The 15,568-nt window shown below is 38.7% G+C and overlaps 1 pseudogene; it reads right to left on the bottom strand.

Annotated features, from left to right (window-relative positions):
* LOC100340728 (prostaglandin E synthase 3-like) overlaps positions 1-13,644 on the bottom strand; it is a 60,664-nt pseudogene extending 47,020 nt beyond the window's left edge.
* Positions 13,645-15,568: the final 1,924 nt, after the last annotated feature.

Genomic DNA, 15,568 nt, shown 5'->3' with positions numbered 1-15,568 from the left:
TCAAACCAAAATCAACTTAACTTTCAATTCCATTTTCCCCAAACTTTCTTTTCCTATATTTCATCTGATAATTTTTATATTCTTTTCTTCATTTTCCCATTTTAGTTTTTTATTTTCAATTTAATTAATTTTAACAGATTCAATATGACATAGATACAACACTAAAGGACTGAACTACATTTTTAGTTCATGCTAGTCTCTCTTCCCTCTACATATTTTTAATTTTTTAACTGACACATGAAATTGTACATATTTATGGGATACCATGTGATTTTTGATACATGAACACATTGTATAATGTCCAATAGGAGTAAACATACCTCAAACATTTATCATTTCTTTATGTTGGAAATGTTTAAAATTCTGTCTAGCTTTTATGGTTTTAGATAAATAGTTCCTGTATCATTATCTACTGTTACTGTACTGTGCAATAGAACATCAGAATTTCTTACCCCTATCTAATCATCACTTAGTCTCCATTAAATAAATTTTCCTCCCCCATCCTCCCCAGGATTCTTCCCAGCCTCTGGTAAACACCAGTCCACTCTCAACTTCTGTGACATTATAGAGTCCTCAGGTGGGTGTATTACAGGTACTTTTCTTTCTGTGCTTATGTCATCTAACATAGTGACCTGCAGTTCTATTCATGTGGCTGAAATGACAAGATTTCATCTTTTTATTGTTGAATAGTATTCCATTGTATACAGAATACACCACATTTTCTTCAACCTTTCATCATGATGGACTCCATATCTTGTCTATTTTGAATAGAACTGAAATAAACATGGAAGTGCAAATGTCTCTTCAACTGACTGATTTTATTTCCTTTGGATCTGTATCCAGTAGTGTGGTGTCTGGACTATATGCTAGATCTGCTTTTTAGTTTTGTGAGGAACCTCCATACTGTTTTCCACACTGGCTGTATTAAGTCACATTCCCACCAGCAGTATGCAGTGGTTCTCTTTTCTCTAAATCCACATTAGCACTTAGTATCTTTTGTCTTTCTTATAACTGCCATTCACATTGGGGTGATGTGATATCTGATTGTGGTTTTGATTTGCATTTCCTTGATGTTAACCTTTTTTCAATGTACTTGTTGGCTATTTGTATGTCTTCCTTTTGGAAATTGTCTGTTTAAATCTACTGGCCACTTTTTTAAATGATTTTTTAATTTTAATTTTTGAATAGTTTTAAATAAATTCAATATATTTCATAGATACAATTTTAAGAATGTAATGAGATTTCCACCCTTCCCCTCCCTTTCTCCTACCCTCTCTCCCTTTTCTCTTTCTTTTTTTAGCTTTTGAGATAACGTCTTTTAAATTTATACTATAGTAAAAAGGCTTAATGCTTCACCAAGTAAGAAGCTTAACAAGGAAAAAGCAAAAAACCCTAGTTTAGTGGGACTATAGATAAAGGCATTAAACAATAATTGAGTGGAAAAATGACCATTTCACCCATATACAATAAATTTTAAAATAATCACTGATCATTAAAAACTACAGTAGTATAACATTCTTTTTTTTTTTTTTTTTTTTTTTGGACAGGCAGAGTGGACAGTGAGAGAGAGAGACATAGAGAAAGGTCTTCCTTTTGCCGTTGGTTCATCCTCCAATGGCCGCCGCGGCCAGCGCACTGCGGCCGGCACACCACGCTGATCCGATGGCAGGAGCCAGGTACTTCTCCTGGTCTCCCATGGGGTGCAGGGCCCAAGGACCTGGGCCATCCTCCACTGCACTCCCTGGCCACAGCAGAGAGCTGGCCTGGAAGAGGGGCAACCGGGACAGAATCCAGCGCCCCGACTGGGACTAGAACCCAGTGTGCCGGTGCCGCAAGGCAGAGGATTAGCCTAGTGAGCCGCGGCGCCGGCCAGTATAACATTCTTAACCATCGTTTTAACAAAGGTATAAAACGAAGTTCTACAAAACTATAGATCTTTTGTGCTATTGAGTTGCTTGAATTTTTCATATATTCTAGTTATTAATCTCTTATCAGATGTGTGGCTTGTAAATATTTTCTCAGTTCTTTAATTTGTCTCCCATCCAAGTACTAACCCTAAACTTTTTGAAAATTCTTCATCTATCTTCTTTGTGTGGTTGCATACTATTTGAGAATAGAAATCGAAGCCTTGCTCATCAATTGTATAGTCAGAGCCTGGGATGTTGTGTGTACTTTATTTATTGGATGTGTAAAATATATAGATATTGTCCATAAAGAATTTATATGAAGCAGATGTTTATCCTAGCATTTCAGATGTACACAAGGAAGCGAGGTTTGCTCTGCAGTTCCAACTCCCTACAGCAGTTTTCCACCAATGCAGAACCTAGGAAGAAGCAGTGATGACTCAAATAATTGGATTACTTCCAACTATATGGGCTACCAGGACTGTGTCCCTGCCTCCTGGTTCTGCTCTGGCCCAATCTCAGTCATCGCAGGCATTTTAAGAGTGAACCTGCAGTCTAGATCGATCTTGCTCTCTCTCTCTCTCTCTCTCTTTCACTCTCTCTCCCCACTTCCCCACCTCTCCCCCTCCACACACACACAATTAAAACTTCAGAGATTGGAACTAAGGAGGTTAGCAGATTAGAGTAAGTTTAGTCAAGGATGCTTGAAATTATGTCAGGTTATTTCTTTAAGTAAGAATAAGTAAGTTTTAAACATTATGTATCTCCCTTACTAGCCAAAAATTTTCTGGGACTGCCAGGTGACACAAGAGCAGCATGGGCACATTATCAATGGATTGTATTTTTTAACATCACAGCAATAGTAAAATTTCAGAAGTATAAGGCAGTAAGACACTGGAATATACATTTGAGTAGAAGACAAAGGGTTTTCCCTACGAGTGTGGTCTCTTTCAGTTAGGAATACTGCCAGTGTATTGCATTCTCTGAATTATCTTTGACAAACTCTGCTTTTCTTGCCAATCTCTCCCAAAGGATATGAAATCTCAGTAATAACAAATTAGCCAGCCTCAATTCTCTTGCTCATGCCCTGGCTACCTTGAATAGCTATCTCTCTTTCTCCTTCCATAAAGAGAGCCAAAGTCAGTCTGGCTTCTTTCCTAGTGTAACATCAGTTTCTTGGGAGGCAAAAATGGTAGATCTCTACAATATCCAATTTCTGACAAAACAACAGTCTACTGAACCAGTGAATCTTAGAGTCATAAGACAGTTTAATGTAGCTTCATGGCATAGACCCTGACTTAGAAAATATCTCAGGCAGAACTAGGGGATGGGCAGAAATAATTGCCATGCCAACCTGTGTTCCTAAGTTATCTAAGTGGCTCCATTCTGGCAATATGATTCTAGGTCATTTATTTTGTGTAGGCTTTTTTTGCATGAATTTTCTAAGTTCTCATGCTTTCCAAACTTTAAAATTTTTATGAAGTGTCAAGGTCTCTACCCATTATTTCTAGTTGTCTTTCATTCTTGCTAAAGAAATGTTAAGTCTTTATGTCCATGGTTATATTTTTAAGATTTCTTTATTTGAAAGTCAGAGTTATAGCAATAGAGGGAGAAACAGAGAGAGAGAGAGAATCTTCCATCCCCTGGTTCACTCCTCCAGATGGTTACAATGACCAGGGCTGGATCTGGCCAAAGCCAGGAGCTAGGTGTTTCTTCCAGGTCTCCCACATGAGTGGTAGGAGTCCAAGCACTTGAGAATCTTCAGCTTCTTTTCCCAGGCTATTAGCAGAGAGCTAGATTGCGAGATGAGCAGCTGAGACTAAAATGGTTGCTCATATGGGGTGCTGGTGTCATAGGCAGTGGCTTTACCCACTACTCCACAACACTGGCCCCTGTCAATGGTTATTGAAGAGCATATGGCAAAGCCAAGATCCAGAAACAGGAAAAAACTATAATACATCTATCCAGCCCCTTCATCTATTAGATGAAGGAAGTTAAACAAAGCCTAGCTATTTGTTTAAGGTCATTATGTTCGCTAAATGAAATGGATCAAACTTTAGTCCTTTTTTTTTTTGTTGGTGTTCATTTACTTATTTTTATCTATTAGAGAGAGAGGGAAAGAGAGAGAGAGAGAGGGAGAGAAATATCTCCCATGGACTGGTACATTTCCCAAATGTACACAACTCTGGGGCTGGACCCACTTGAGCCTGTAACTCCATCTGGACCTCCCATTTGAGTGGCAGGGAATCAGCTACTTGAGCCACCATCTGCTGCCTCCCGGGATGCACATTAGCAGGAAGCTGGTTCAGAAGCAGCCAGGACCCTAACAAGGCACTCCAACAAGAGATGCAGAAATACACCCCACAGCTTAACCAGTTGCACCAAATGTCTGCCCCAGAATTTTAATCTTAACCTATTAGTCACATTTCCCACAACACCTTGCTAGTTCTGCTGCCTCTCTTAGATTAGCAATATTCCTAGAGTAAGGATTATCTGTATTCTAAATTGTTATAATAAAAAGAAATTCCCCCTCTTAGTTCACTTCAGTGTGTTCAAGCCATTCTTAATTCACAGATGTATTGCTTTTGCCATGACTAGAGATCATATTTAAATATAAGCTATGATCTTCATCACTGGGATTCAGACATGTCTAGTTATACTAAAGCATTTTGGATATAAGTTGTCAATGTCATTTATTTAATAATCTTTTTACTGAATATCGATTATGTGCTAGGCTATCTATTATATGCTAAGCACTTGCTAGTCAATGAGGATGCAATGATGAGCCAGAGACCCTGTTACAACTTTGTGGAGCTTGCAGGCTAACAGAACACACACACACAAGCACACACACAAATAAGAATGTGCAACAAATATATTAATTGTGCTGAGTGCTGTGAAAGAAATGGAACTAGGAAATTAGATTTGGGAAGGAAATTACATTCTAAGCCAAACACTGAAGAGACACAGGCATTTTGCTACAAGATATGAGCATTTATAGGACTGTATAAAGGAGACGGTCTTTTGTTTGGCATAAAACTTTCCCTTCTCCTTGATAAATAGCCAATGCATTATTCTGTATTGGAAATTTTGAATCAAATGGAGTTAATTATGGTTATTAATCACCAATTAAATTGTGCTCAGTTTTCTTGTTAAACATATGGGTTATCCATTCACTTTAGACTGCCTTTAAAACTTGGCATTTTTAACCACAGCTATGGTTGAAGATTAGGCCAACTCTGAAGTCCAAAAAGATGGCTAAATTTTTTGATATAAGAGCTCTTCTTTTTCCTTGCACTGGTTCAGAAATGGTGCACATAAGTTCAATTCTCTTTAATCATTTGGAATGGGAGACAAATTCAATTCTCTTCTTACCTAGCCTTTGCTTCTGAGCTTCTGGTAGGAGATTCCAATCACTCACAACCTAGATGGGAGTTAGTGCTCCTCTTAGGAAGGCCGGACACTCTGAACAAATGAACAATTTTGGGAGGAATTAATTGGGGATGTTAATGGGGAAAGACCCCAGACACCATCTATAGTTGGTTTCTGTTGTTTAGAGCTACCATATGCTCTCAAATATATGCTGGTATTAAAGGAGAAAAGATAAATAGACCATGTAATTGTGAATTTCATATTAATTGAGACAAACAAAACCTTCTAAAAGCAAAATGTCATGAAAGATAATAACCATTTAGAACTTAACAGTTTCCATTTTGACTTTCATATTAATTACATTAAGGGAACAATACAATACATGACTCAGAATTTTCCAACCATAAAGAGCAGCCTGTGAGCATCCAAAAAGCTATCAGCACTTTGATATTACTTCTTAGAAGATAAAAATAGTGTGGATTGGGTTTTTTAGATACACAATGCTTTATTTATTTTTTTAACTTTTATTTAATGAATATAAATTTCCAAAGTACAGCTTATGGATTACAATGGCTCCCCCCCTATAACTTCTCTCCCACCCGCAACCCTCCCCTTTCCCTCTCCCTCTCCCCTTCCATTCACATCAAGATTCATTTTCAATTCTCTTTATATACAGAAGATCAGTTTAGCATACATTAAGTAAAGATTTCAACAGTTTGCACCCACATAGAAACATAAAGTGAAAAATACTGTTTGAGTACTAGCTACAGCATTAATTCACATTGTACAACACATTAGGACAGAGATCCTACATGAGGAGTAAGTGCACAGTGACTTCTGTTGTTGACTTAACAAATTGACACTCCTGTTTATGGCATCAGTAATCACCCTAGGCTCTTGTCATGAGTTGCCAAGGCTATGGAAGCCTTTTGAGTTCACCGACTCTGATCATATTTAGACAAGGTCATAGTCAAAGTGGAAGTTCTCTCCTCCCTTCAGAGAAAGGTACCTCCTTCTTTGATAACCTGTTCTTTCCACTGGGATCTCACTCACGGAGATCTTTCATTTAAGTTTTTTTTTTTTTTCGCCAGAGTGTCTTGGCTTTCCATGCCTGAAATACTCTTCTCAAGGGCTTTTCAGCCAGATCCGCATGCCTTAAGGGCTGATTCTGAGGCCAGAGTGCTGTTTAGGACATCTGCCAGTCTATGGGTCTGCTGTGTATCTCGCTTCCCATGTTGGATCGTTCTCTCCCTTTTTTATTCTATCAGCTAGTATTAGCAGACACTAGTCTTGTTTATGTGCTCCCTTTGGCTCTTAGTCCTATCATTACGATCAATTGTGAACAGAAATTGATCACTTTGACTAGTGAGATGGCATTGGTACATGCCACCTTGATGGGATTGAATTGGAATCCCCTGGTATGTTTCTAACTCTACCGTTTGAGGCAAGTCAACTTGAGCATGTCCCGAATTGCACATCTCTTCCCTCTCTTATTCCCACTCTTATATTTAACAGCAATCACTTTTCAGTTAATTTTCAACACTTAAGAATAACTGTGTATTGATTACAGTATTCAACCAAAAGTATTAAGTAGAACAAACAAAATAATACTAAGAGGGATAACGTATTAAGTTGTTCAGCAACAGTCAGGGTGAGGGCTGATCAAGTCACCGTTTCTCTTAGTGTTCATTTCACTTTAACAGGTTTCCTTTTTGGTGCTCAGTTAGTTGTCACCAATCAGGGAGAACATACGATATTTGTCCCTTTGGGACTGGCTTATTTCACTCAGCATAATGTTTTCCAAATTCCTAACAGGGATCACTTTTCAGTTAAAATTTAAACACCTAAGTATAATTGTGTGTTAATTACAGAGTTCAACCAATAGTACTAGAACAAAAAAAAATACTATAATGTACAGCAACAGTGAAGACAAGAATTGATCAAGTTACTGTTTTTCATAGTGTCCATTTCACTTCAACAGGTTTCCCCTTTGGTGCTCAGTTAGTTGTCACCGATCAGGGAGAACATATGATATTTGTCCCTTTGGGACTGGCTTAATTCACTCAGCATGATGTTTTCCAGATTCCTCCATCTTATTGCAAATGACCCGGTTTTGTTGTTTTTGACTGCTGTATAGTATTCTATAGAGTACATGTCCCATAATTTCTTTATCCAGTCTACTGTTGATGGGCATTTGGGTTAGTTCCAGGTCTTAGCTATTGTGAATTGAGCTGCAGTAAACATTCAGGTGCAGACAGCTTGTTTGTTTGCCAATTTAATTTCCTTTGGATAAATTCCAAGGAGTGGGATGGCTGGGTTGAATGGTAGGGTTATATTCAGGTTTCTGAGGAATCTCCAGACTGACTTCCATAGTGGCTTGACCAGTTTGCATTCCCACCAACAGTGGGTTAGTGTCCCTTTTTCCCCACATCCTCGCCAGCATCTATTGTTGGTACATTTCTGAATGTGAGCCATTCTAACCAGGGTGAGGTGAAACCTCATTGTGGTTTTGATTTGCATTTCCCTGATTGCTAGTGATGTTGAACATTTTTTCATGTGCCTGTTGGCCATTTGGATTTCCTCTTTTGAAAAATGTCTATTGAGGTCCTTGGCCCATCTCTTAAGTGGGTTGTTTGTTTTGATGTTGTGGAGTTTCTTGATTTCTTTGTAGATTCTGGTTATCAACCCTTTATCTGTTGCATAGTTTGCAAATATTTTTTCCCATTCTGTCGGTTGCCTCTTCACTTTCCTGACTGTTTCTTTTGCAGTACAGAAACTTCTCAATTTGATGCAATCCCAAATGTTAATTTTGGCTTTGACTGCCTGTGCTTCTGGGGTATTTTCCAAGAAGTCTTTGCCGGTACCTATATCTTGCATGGTTTTTCCAATGCTCTCTAATAATTTGATGGTGTCAGGTCATAGATTTAAGTCTTTAATCCATGTTGAGTGAATTTTTATGTAAGGTGAAAGGTAGGGGTCTTGCTTCATGATTCTGCACGTGGAAATCCAATTTTCCCAGCACTGTTTATTGAATAGACTGTCCTTACTCCAGGGATTGGTTTTGGATCAATGCTTTAAATAAATTAGTACTTCATTCCAGAAACAAAGTCAGGACTAACATTGCAAGACATGATTCAATTTCTTCAAACCGTCAAGCCTTTGAATTACTTACAGCAGTACTTCTGCCTTTCTTATGATACTTCAGATTATTATAATTCTTTAGTTCAAAAGAAGAGTGTTTTTTTAACTTTTATTTAATGAATATGAATTTCCAAAGTACGACTTATGGATTAAAATGGCTTCCCCCCCATACCGTCCCTCCCACCCACAACCCTCCCCTTTCCCACTCCCTCTCCCCTTCCATTCACATCAAGATTCATTTTCAATTATCTTAATATACAGAAGATCAGCTTAGTATACATTAAGTAAGGATTTCAACAATTTGCTCCCACACAGAAACATAAAGTGAAAAATAATAGATGATTTTTTTAAATGATGATGAAATCAGATCAGACCTATTGTCATGTTTAATCCCGGTGAGAGTCAAGTTGGGAATTGATAATTTCTTTTTTTTTTTTTTTTACAGAAGATCAGTTTAGTATGCATTAAGTAAAGATTTCAACAGTTTGCACCCCCATAGAAACACAAAGTGAAATATATTGTTTGAGTACTCGTTATAGCATTAAATCTCAATGTACAGCACATTAAGGACAGAGATCCTACATGAGGAGTAAGTGCACAGTGACTCCTGTTGTTGACTTTACCAATTGACACTCCTGTCTATGGCATCAGTAATCTCCCTATGCTCCAGTCATGAGTTTCCAAGGCTATGGAAGCCCTCTGAGTTCACCGACTCTTATCTTGTTTAGACAAGGTCATAGTCAAAGTGGAGGTTCTCTCCTCCCTTCAGAGAAAGGTACCTCCTTCTTTGAAGACTTGTTCTTTCCACTGGGATCTCACTCACAGAGATCTTTTGCCAGAGTGTCTTGGCTTTCCATGCCTGAAATACTCTCATGGGCTTTTCAGCCAGATCCGAATGCCTTTAGGGCTGATTCTGAGGCCAGAGTGCTATTTAGGACATCTGCCATTCTATGAGTCTGCTGAGTATCTCACTTCCCATGTTGGATCACTCTCCCCTTTATTTATTCTATCAGTTAGTGTTAGCAGGTACTAGACTTGTTTATGTGCTCCCCAAAAGAAGAGTGTTAAGGGAGAGTATGACACTGAGCTTCAACCATTCGATCTGGCAAAAAGAAGGAAAAAGGAATGGAGGAGCAGAAATTTAGCTTGGCTGACATACTGACCCAGAGGATCTTTAATGGTTTGTGACACTATAATGGCTTGTGACACCTATAAAAATCTCAAATGGGGGCTGGCACCGTGGTGAAGTAGGTTAATCTTCCGCCTGCTATGGCCTGGGAAAGCGGTAGAAGATGGACCTTGGGCCCCTGCACCCACATGGGAGACCTGGAAGAAGCTCCTGGCTCCTGGTTTTGGATTGGCGCGGGTCTGGCCGTTTCGGTCATCTGGGGAGTGAACCAACAGAAGGAAGACCTTTCTCTCGACTCTTCCTCTCACTGTCTGTAACTCTATCTCTCAAATAAATAAATATAATCTTTAAAAATAAAAAAATTAAAATCTCAAATGATTGGAATTATATGCAGTTTTTTTTCTTTTATAGATAACTAATACAAAACATTTAGAAAAAAGAGTGGGCATTCAAAGTGCCTGGGTTTAAATCCCAACTCCATATTCCGATTCCAGATCCTAGGAGGCAGCAGATGATGGTGCAAATAACTTGGTTCCCCTCACCCACATGGGGCTCCTGAGTTGAATTCCTGGCTCCTGCTTCTGTGTGGCCCACCTCCAGTGTAGCTAGAGCCATTGCAGGCATTTGGAGAGTGAGCCAATGGACAGGAGCTCTCTGTCTTTCTGTGTGTGTGTGTGTCTGTCCTTCTCAGATAAAAAGAACTTTAGAAAATATCAGATATATTAAAATACAATTAAGTGGCTATTCACGGTTTGCATAGAATATGAGCTGATTTTCTACTTTGTATGTGATGTCATTCAAATTGTCAATTACTAAAGGTTAGAGATCTTTCTGTTAAATTAATTTTGAAACACAAATAAGATAAAAGCTTCAAAATTAGCATTTCTCATCATAATAATAACAAGATAATAACATGACTTTGTGGACTATAAATAAAGGTGACATTTTAAAATCTGAATTCTAAAAGGGAGAAAACTTCAAAATTATGTACATTGTAAGTCAAAAATAAGCTAACAAAAATAGAGGAAATGTTTGTCTCAGCAACCATAAAGGACAAGGTAAACAAAACAATTGCTTGGAAGAAGAAATATATATGATCTGAAGGCACACTGTGAATCATGATCCAATGTATTCTGGATAATTGTCTAACTCTTGGAAAATTCTTACATATGCACAGTATGTATAAAGTGCATATATAATACTTGAAGCTCTCCTTTAGTTGTTCCAAAATGTTGTCAGATAAGCAAAGTCATGGCTCAATATCTTCACGTGTTGCAAGTTTCTTAAACTTTAGCCATGTCTGTAGTCCTTTAAGATATTTTATGCAAAATTGGCTTCTGAATAAAACCTATTGTTATCTACTACGTCTAAAATCCAGCCCTGGGTAAAGTGTTATTAGAGTCCCAGGTGTAGAGTACAAAAAACAATCCTTCAGTTTCACTCTCCTAAATCTCTTGCAAATCTTCCCTGTAGGCTCCGTCATATGGTAAAGAAATTCTGCCTGCCTCAGATCAGAATGAGGTCAAATCAAAGATTTATTGTATAAATGAAACTGTGACTCATAAAATTACTTGTATCTCATTTTCCTGTGCAAATGTTTCTTGAAGTAGAAATAATACATCTTTGATAGAATATTTTACACTGTATCAGCTTTGTATATGGGGGGGGGGGGCTTTCACACTTCAAAAGAGCTGTTTGCATGTTTCTGCTTCTGTGTACTCCAGGATCTGGGTCAGAATTTGCCAATTAACATTTCCCTGAAGTCTTCGTGACTCTATGAATGTTAGAAGGTGTTCTTAGAGAAAAAGCTATTGTGACATCAGAAGAAAATGAAATTTATGTAATTTGTATTTACCTCATTAGATGGCAGCACAGCATCCAAAACCAAATTCTAACATTGTAGGAGGAAATATCATGTCTCTTAACATTTGTAAATGAAAATAGTTAAATGCCCTGAAAATAAGTATTTATTTCAAAGTTCTCTATCCTATCTTTAATGTGTCCATCCAAACTCATACATATTTGGAAAACATTTTACATCATACAAAATTATATTTGTGTTCATTCTTTCCAAAAAATCTATTGAGCACCAACTACATGATGAGGACTGTCCTAAATGCTTTTTTTACACATGTGGACAAAACAAAGATCCCTGCCTGCCTGGAGCTTACCTTCCAAAGGAGAAAGGCACTTTAAAAGCAACAGAAAATATATGCATGTGAATTAACTAGTATGTTAAAAAGGGATGAAAATCTATGTAAAAAAACAATGTAAAGAAAGAATCCAGAGTGCAGGAGTAGGAAGTCAGAATGTTCTGTTAAATAGGAAAATGAGTATAAGTCTCACCAAGTAAATGACCTTGAGAAAAGAATGGAAGAAGATGGCAGAATTTGCAAGGGAGGCAACAGTAAGAAGACTATCCCTAGCAGATGAGGCAACTGATGTGGATGGCAAGGATGTCACCTTCCCTTTCTGAAACAGAGTAGAAATGGATGAATAAGAAATTTGATCAAAGAGGTGGACATATGTAAAGAGAGGGCAGAAAATATAAGGTTTGGGGGCTGGCACTGTGGCACAGCAGGTTAAAGCCCTGGCCTGAAGACTGGCAACCCCTATGGGAGCCGGTTCTAGTCCTGGCTGCTCCTCTTCTCATCCAGCTCTCTGGTATGGCCTTGGAAAGCAGTAGAAGATGGCACAAGTCCTTGGGCCCCTGAACCCACCTGGGAGACCCGGAAGAAGCTCCAGGCTCCAGGCTTCAGATGAGCACAGCTCTGGCCGTTGCGGCCAATTGGGGAGTGAACCAATGGATGAAGGACTCTCTCTCTCTTTTTCTCTCTCTCTCTCTCCCTCTCTGCCTCTCCTTCTCTCTGTGTAACTCTGACTTTCCGACTTTCAAATAAATAAATAAATCTTTAAAAAAAAAGTTCAGAAGCTACCAACAAAGGAGACTGAGAAGGAAGGAAAGGAGGATGGGAAAACCCAAAGGGGTATGGGTATCTGACAATGTTAATGCAAGAAAAATGTCCTGATAACTGCTAAGAGAAGTGGCATCAAGAGAAAGCGTATTGTTTTTATTATTAAGATGCAGAAATGACAGCATACTTGTGTACCAGTTGTGATGCTCTAGAAGACAGAAGAAGTGATGATGCAGGAAACAGAAGAGAGAATTGCTGGAGCAATACCCTGGATCAAGTGAGAGAAAATGGAGTGGTAAGATGGGCCTTGGTTGGCAATCTAAGAAGTTCAAAAGGCAAGAAAGCAGAGTATGTGGGTGAATATTCTAACAGGTGAAAAGAGTGTCTAAGAAAGAGTGAAGTGGTGAGTGCATTAGGGAAGTATAATGTGACTGCCCAGTATTAAGAGTCCACTTAAAGTTTGTGGTCATGATGCTGAAAGTAAGACACTCAATGTGGTCAAGTGTCTTTCTTCAGTCTCATTCAGCTTACCATGTGCAGACAGATAACAGGCAGAGTTGGACTCAACAAGGATTATCACTGTGGCAAGCAAACACAAGTTCAGCCAATGGAGCCATCATAATGATTAGTCATGAAACTCATGTTAAATAGGAAGAGAACTGAGGAAATGAAGGATGTGAAGGATATCAAAACAATGGCAAAATGAATTGATTAAAAATATTGGTTGAGTTAAAAGATCATTGTGGACAGACACTGACAAAGCAGACTAAAAATATGGGGAATGGTGGTGGCCACATGGGAGGCATAGAATTGAATTGTAGAGAGGTTACAATTACTGTAACTAGTTGGGGAGGGAATGAGTGACAGAGGCAGGGTTTTGTCATTATATGTGTTGCTGTCCATGGTCTTTACAGTTCTGTAAAATGCTTGCTTTACTATTTGAGATTCTTCTTTGCTGTTTACATACAACAGCCTGAACCAAATTTAATATTTAGCCACCCTTCATAAAATCTTTCAGTCTCATCCAAATAAGGTTCTTGATAATAAATTAACTGTGACAGGAGAGTAAATTTCAGTTGTGCCTTTTTACCTACATTATCTACTGCTTCTAACCTTTCTTTCTGTCATCTTGTGTGGTCCACATGGAATTAGGTGACGGGCTGTCTTCAATCACAGCTGTCATTGCTTCTTATCAACCTGTGTTCTCATACTCTTAATGAAAGTGTAGTGTTACATTTCAGCACACTACAACAAAGTGCCTGTTACAGGTTCTGGAAGTTCCTGCTTTTCCATGATTATTTACTGGTTGTTTGTTCTGGAAAACACAGCTGCTCTAGGAAGACACAACAAGTTTTTTTTTATTTGTTTTTTACTAGCTGCACCCTCCCATTTAAAGATCTTAGAACACTGGATGTATTTGAATGACATTTTGTTGACCATAAACACTAACCGATTTTGAGAACACTTTTTTTTTTTTCGGACAGGCAGAGTGGACAGTGAGAGAGAGAGACAGAGAGAAAGGTCTTCCTTTGCTGTTGGTTCACCCTCCAATGGCCGCCGCGGCCGAAGCACCGCGCTGATCCGAAGCCAGGAGCCAGGTGCTTCTCCTGGTCTCCCATGCTGGTGCAGGGCCCAAGTACTTGGGCCATCCTCCACTGTACTCCCGGACCACAGCAGAGAGCTGGCCTGGAAGAGGGGCAACTGGGACAGAATCCAGCACCCCGACCGGGACTAGAAGCTGGTGTGCCCGTGCCACAAGTGGAGGATTAGCTTATTGAGCCGCCGCAGCGCCAGCCTGAGAACACTTCTTATAATTGCCTATTTTAAAAAGAAGTTGTGGCAGACTTCTCCATTAATGTTGGCATTTTCATCTGTATGAAAACTGATCTTCATCTATGTGGACCTTGTCAAAGCTTTGAGAGATGGTTCTCCCGCTCCCCACTAACTGTAAAGTTTTCCTTGTTTAGTAGGAGGAATCATTTTTTTTTTCGTTTTTCCATTTTCCTGTAGCTGTCAGACAGCAACATGATTATTTTCCAAATAAAATTATATATGTACCACTGTAGTTTCTTCTTGCACATAACATTATTATGAACTGATTTGGAGGGGATATCTATGGATAGAATTGTAGATTCCAAATCTAAAATATCCCTTCTTTTACCAGATATAATCTGGTATGTTGCTATTAAATTACATTTATATGGGAAAATAAACTTTGTCATTTTGTTTCAGTAAATTCTTGCATACTTAACATGTATAATATATATACATATACATATCTATATATTATATATTTTATATAAATTCCTATATGATAGAATAACAGAATTAAAAGATATAACTTCCATTTATGTATCTGAAAAGGACTGCAAAGAAACTACAGGTAACTTGTCAACATTTAAAAAAATATTCAGAGAGAGGCCAGCGCCATGGCTCACTTGGTTAATCCTCCACCTGTGGTGCCAGCATCCCATATGGGCGCTGGGTTCTAGTCCCGGTTGTTCCTCTTCCAGGTCTCTACTGTGGCCTGGGAGGGCAGTGGAGGATGGCCCAAGTGCTTGGGCCCCTGCACCCGCAGGGGAGACCAGGAGGAAGCATCTGGCTCCTGGCTTCGAATCAGTACAGCGCTGGCCATAGTGGTCATTTGGGGGGTGAACCAATGGAAGGAAGACCTTTCTCTCTGTCTGTCTCTCACTCACTGTCTACAACTCCACCTATCAAATAAATTTAAAAAAAATATTCAGAGAAACTCATAGCACCTCTTGGAGATGTACCTCACAAGCTTTGTCCTGTTACTCAACTTGTTTCCACTGTCCACTAGGCACATGCTATATTTGGCAGACAGAAAACACAGTTGTAATAAAGCATTCCCCATGCACCTAAGAAGCTTATTGATTCTAGTGATATAGATAAATACTTATATAACTCATAATAATTCATAATAGAGATATGCACTGAAATTGAAGCATCAATAAAAGGTCAACAGATCCAAGAGCCACAGAATGTCTCAAAAACAACCTGACATCTACTAGGGATTTGAAAATTGAATTAATTTGGCCATGATGGGAAAATCAGGTTTTTCAGGCATAGGTCAACACATACACACA

The sequence above is a fragment of the Oryctolagus cuniculus genome, chromosome 2 (assembly GCF_051225735.1).
Source record: "Oryctolagus cuniculus isolate XC-2025 breed Fujian yellow rabbit chromosome 2, ASM5122573v1, whole genome shotgun sequence".
NCBI classification, from domain to species: domain Eukaryota; kingdom Metazoa; phylum Chordata; class Mammalia; order Lagomorpha; family Leporidae; genus Oryctolagus; species Oryctolagus cuniculus.
The sequence above is the reverse complement of the archived record's forward strand: the minus strand, read 5'-3'. Positions and strand labels throughout refer to the sequence as shown.